This window comes from Peromyscus eremicus, unplaced genomic scaffold, assembly GCF_949786415.1.
Source record: "Peromyscus eremicus unplaced genomic scaffold, PerEre_H2_v1 PerEre#2#unplaced_1121, whole genome shotgun sequence".
Lineage (NCBI taxonomy): Eukaryota > Metazoa > Chordata > Mammalia > Rodentia > Cricetidae > Peromyscus > Peromyscus eremicus.
Window position 1 is genome coordinate 22,881 of NW_026735356.1, and position 6,000 is coordinate 28,880.

The following is a 6,000-nucleotide window of genomic DNA, read 5'->3' on the forward strand; positions in this document are numbered from 1 at the left end:
TTTAATATTTGAACTTTATCAGATGATAATTTTCATTTTATTTATCTGATTTTTTGGTGTTCAGTGTGTTTTTTTGGTTATTAGACTGTTAACATTTGAGAATTTTTTGTTTTATTTATCTGTTTTCTTGTCATCAATGTGTATATTTTGGATATTAGAACTTTACCTGTAGAGAATTTTCCTTTTATTTAATTTTTGTGTTCGATAAGTATATTTTTGATATTTGAATTTTATCACATGAGAATTTTGTCCTGTTTATGATTTCCTGTGTTCAATATGTACATTTTGGATATTAGACTTTTTTCAGATGAGAAATTTTGTTTTGTTTATCTGAATTTTTGTGTTCAATGTATATTTTTATATTTGACCAATATCAGATGAGAATTTTTATTTTATTTAATTTCTTGTGTTCAACAAGTATATTTATTTTAGTTATTAGAATTTTATCAGACGAGAATTTTTGTTTTATTGAAATTTTTGTGTTTAATATGTGTATTTTGGATAATAGACTTTTATCAGATAAAAATTTCTATTTTATTTAATCCTCTGTGTTCAATGTATTTTGTAGTTATTAGACTTATATCAGAGGAGAATTTTTTTCATTTACCTAAGTATGTTCTATATGTATATATTTTTTTATTTTATAATTTGATTTAATTTTACATATCAGCCATGGATTTCCCTGTCCTCCCCCCTCTGACCCCCGACTTCCCCCCAGCCCATCACCCATTCCTACCTCCTCCAGGGCAAAGACTCCCATGGGGATTCAGCCCAACCTGGTAGATTCTGTCCAGGCAGGTCCAGTCCCCTCCTCCCAGCCTGAGAGAAGTGTCTCTGCATAAGTCCCAGGTTCCATACAGCAAGCTCATGCACTAAGGGCAGGTTCCGGTCCCACTGCCTGGATGCCTCCCAAACAGATGAAGCTAATCAACTGTCTCACTTATTCAGAGGGCCTGATCCAGTTGGGGGCTCCTCAGCTATTGGTTCATAGTTCATATGTTTCCATTAGTTTGGCTATTTGTCCTTGTGCTTTTTCCAATCTTGGTCTCAGTAATTCTTGCTCATACAATCCCTCCTCTTTCTCGCCAATTGGACTCCTGGAGCTCCACCTGCAGCCTGGCTGTAGATCTTTGCATCCACTTCCCTCAGTCATTGGATGAGATTTCTAGCACAACAGTTAGGGTGTTTGGCAATTCTATACCAGAGTAGGTCAGTTCAGGCTTTCTCTTGACCATTGCCAGTAATCTATTGTGGAGTTATCTTTGTGGATTACTGGGGACCTCTCTAGTATTTTGCTTCTTCCTATTCTCATGTGGTCTCCATTTATCTTGGTCTTTTATTCCTTGTTCTCCCTCTCTGTTCTTGATCCAGCTGGGATCTCCTGCTCCCCTAAGCTCTCTTTCCTTCAACCCTTGCCTTCAATAACCCCACTCACGTCCAGGTTGTTCATATAGATCTCATCCATTTCTCTGCCATTGGGCAATCTCTGTGTCTTTCTTAGGGTCCTGTTTTCTAGGTAGCCTCCCTGGAGTTGGGAGTAGCAGTCTATTCTTCCTTTGTTTTACATCTAGTATCCTCCTATGGGTGAGTACATACCATGTTTGTGTTTCTGAGTCTGGGTTACTTCACTCAGGATGATTTTCTCTAGATCCATCCATTTGCCTGCAAACCTCACGACGTCATTGTTTTCTTCTGCTGAGTAGTACTCCATTGTGTATATATACCACATTTTATTTATCCCTTCTTCTGTGGAAGGGCATCTAGGTTGTTTCCAGGTTCTGGCTATTACAAACAATGCTGATATGAACATAGCTGAGCAAGTGCCCTTGTGGTATGATTGAGCATTCCTTGGCTTTCTGTGGAAACAAAAGCAGAACCTCTTTTCCAAAGTAACATATCCTTATATCCAAATTTTGAAGTCAAGGTACCTTTAAAATTTACATTTTGGCATAACTGAACAGCTTTTACAATTAAATGTTTTTCTTCAGTTACAAATATCAAAGACAACATAATCTAGATTCTCTGTGTGATAGCCATCTTTACATGGCTTATTACCTTTATTGTTTCTTTAAAGAGTTTACTTTTAAAAACTATTTGTTTATATAACTGTATATATTCCTTTTTATCTCTTTTTGAAGCCTACGGCACTGTGGCTATTGGCTCTGCCCACTTTAGCTTCCCAACATGGCGGTTCTGCCAGCTCTGGGAGCCATCAAGTCTCAGAAATAGTGGGTCTATGCTTTTATCAAAGCAGTGTGTAGCCCAGAAAGCTCTCTCTCTCTCTTTTTTTTTTAAATACTAGTAAAGACTAAATCTACCACACAGCGTAATGTGCTGCTGGCACACGTCTCATTCCCGCTATACTGCAGGTCAAGTGCACATGCCAGGAACCTGCCAATAGCTCAAACCTGCGTTTTGCAGCGTCTAGCTGCCCATATGAGACATGAAGCAGGAACCTGGTTTTGGCTCTGTTTAGAATTAGTTATTAAATATTGTTAGGTTTAAGGTGGAAACTCGAGCCATTGGGCGCCATTTGTAGCTGGAGAATTTTTCTCCAGCTCCCACCACCAAGTCCCGCCAGTCTCGGAGCCCACTTATAAAATAAACACACAGACTCTTATATTATTTAAACTACTTGGCCATTAGCTCAGGCTTATCATTGTCTAGCTCTCACTCTTATATTCAGCCCATTTCTATTAACCTTTACTTTGCCAAGTGGCTCATGGCTTACCGGTACTTTACATCTTTCTTGTCTTGGCAGTGGCTAAAGCTGGTTTCTCTTTTCTTCCTCCTTCCTCTATTCTCCTCTCTCCTTGTCCCACCTATACTTCCTGCCTGGTCACTGGCCAATCAGTGCTTTATTTATATAGAGCGATATCCACAGCATAAAGGAGATATAATAAACTGATAGTAATTATTTTATAACTTGAGATAATTCTGACTTTTAAGTGTCTTACATTCCAATTAGAAAAAATAGCCTGACAGAATAGTCTATATAAGTGAAAGAGAGCTGTTTTTGGAGGTTATTGCTCTTTTGATGGTCCTCCATCCAGCTCCTAAGTAAATCATACATCTAGGCTTATTCTTACTTATGAGTACTCAGCCATTAGTTTGGCTTAATTTCCAGCCAGCTTTTCTTAAATTAACCGTTTTATCTTTTGCCTTTGGCTTTTCTTATTCTCTAAATTCTGTAATTCTTACTCTTACTCGGTGGCTTGCTGTGTAGCTGGGTGGCTGGCTCCTGGAGCCCTCCTCCTCCTCCTCCTCCTCTGACTCCTCTGACTCCTTGATTTTAGAGCTTTCTACCCAGTTTTCTCCTATATATACTCTGAGCCTGCAAGTCCCACCTATCCTTTCTCCTTTCTTGCTATTGGCCAGTTCTTTATTAAATCATCAGTTGTTTTACACAAGCACAGTAACATAGCTTCACAGAGTTAAACAAATTCAACATGAACAAAAGCAGTACACCTTAAAATAATATTCTATCACATAGAGTTACTTGGTACCTACAACAAATGAACTTCAGTGCCAAAGTAATAGGCAGAAAATCACATGTGGAAACAAACAGGTATAACCACACTGATAGTCCACAATTTACCCTTCAAAGTTAAATTAGTAAATGAGAAAATGAAGGTCACTACATATTGATAAAGTGAGAAATTCAACAAGAGTCCATAAACACATGTTCTTGTGACATTGATGTTCCCAATTTTATAAAGCACTCACTACAAAATATGAGATAACAGATAGAATTCATCATTATTTGGGGTGATTTTAATACATGATTATATCAGTTATCAAAACAAAAGGAAAGCAATGAACAACTGATATACAAATAAATGGACTGATTTAACATTTACAGAACTTTCCATGGAACAGTAGCAGAATTCATTTTTATCAGCAGCCTGAGTAGTTACTTTTCAAGATGGTTTTATGCAAAGCAAATCTTCTCAAAAACAAGGTAGTTGAAATAATTTTTATTTTTATAAGATCACAGTATAAAAAATACAAAAAAGAACAAAAATGAACTATAGAAAATATATAAACACATGGAGGCTAGAAAACAAAACACTGATCAATCAGTGAGATGCTAAAGAAATTGGGAGTGGATTCCAAAGTTCTTAGACACAAATGGTGGTAGGAATAGAGCATAACATTGTTGAAATGTATGAAAATAACAGAGCATTGAAATCTACAAAAACTAAAGTGTTGCAAGAGGGAAGTCAAAGTCTATTTGATATAAAGGTATACATTTAAAAATTAGGGACTAGTAGATGGTTCAGCAAGTAAAGGTACATTCCAACAAGTCTGAATTCAAATCCTGGGAAACATGGTAGAATAAAGGCATTGAACACTAGTAAACTATTCCCATTCACCATCTGAGTTATAGTGTGTGCACAACTGAGTGAATGCTCTGTGTGTGAGTTCATTCACAAATAACTATGTGTTGAAAATATAAAAATGAAATATCATTAGTCAGAAAGAAACAACAAGGATCAGAACTCAAGTCAATGAGTTCTGAATCTCAACCCATACAGCACAAGAGAATACTCAGCCAATACTAATAAAATCAAACCTGACAAATCATACAAAAGAACCAGTAAAACACTTAGTTCTATAAAAGGATCGCCGTATACAACACACTGCTCTAATAAGAATGACACCACTTCAAGTTAAAAGACCACACAAATGGAAGGATGAATGGAACCTCACAATTAGCTGGGTCAGGGCCCAGAAGCTTCAGAAACAAAAATCACTGATGCTGGGTCAGGGGGCAGAACTAAAGACCTCTCAGCATGGCAGAGCTACATATTGACATGGAGAGTAAAACAGTCCCTCAGTGGTAATATGGGCATCACGTTCAAAAGTGACAATACATTCAGTCTTCCCTAGTGTTATTGACACTGTGGTTCCAACATTTTGGAGAGTATCAGATAGGGAATTTGGTCAATAACGATGGGAGAGGACAAAAGAAAAGAGAACAGAACACACAGTAAACACTGCTGCCTATCTCCCACTGAGGTCTCTATAAGTGTGAACTAACAGCTTGTCAGAGTGAAGAGACCACCTTGGCATGCAGAGCATGGGAGGAAGAAGGCCACATGCCACCCAACAAGGTGACAAAGAGAATGACTCACTTGACCTATGCAGGGGGCCCTCCTACTTGCAAGCTGTTATCCCCACTGTGATCATATATAAACCCTGGAAAGCAAATGTGCAAAAAGCAAGTGGTGCTGGACTTTGAACTTATTCCCTCAAGGCTGTTCATAGCACCTCTCTCCTCATAATGACATGAAGATATGTGATGTGTGACTGATCCATCTGCATCATTGGACTTCAGCTTCAGGCAGAGAAGCAGGAATTGATTGCCAAATGATTCTCACAAAACACTCACTTCCCAGAACTACTGGTGCATGGACAAAAAAATAAACAATTGACTGTCATGAAAGTGGTGATGGGGTTGAATATGTGTGTGTGGGGAATGTGTATGAGTAAAGTGATGAATTAAGCACAAGTGGGTTGAATGTTAAAGAGGCTAATGTTACAGGAGGAAACGGTGCTGGACCTAACCTTGACCCAGCTGCTTGTTCTTACCTGGTCTTTCTGTGTCTGGGGGTCTCTGACATTTTCCTCTTGGCCACTGGTAGAGAAAAGAGAATTCCAGAAAAAATCATGCTATTTCTGAAAACTCCAACAACAAAAGAAATCCAAGAACCTATCGTAAGAAAACAGATTGCCCATCTACCTTTCTCTGACCATGGAAATGGGGAAACATCAGCAAGTAGAGAACAAATCCTGTCTGAGTGAGGGTAGGAGACACTAGTGGTGTAGCAGTCCTATGGCAATAGACCCCTGCACAAAACCATACATGATATCCATCTCGTGTTGCAAACTGGACTTCTAAGTGTCATGACTCATTAGGTGATGGAATGGCCCTTTCAAAGAGGAGGCATCTCAGATACTCTGCATAACAGATATTTACATTATGATTGATAACAG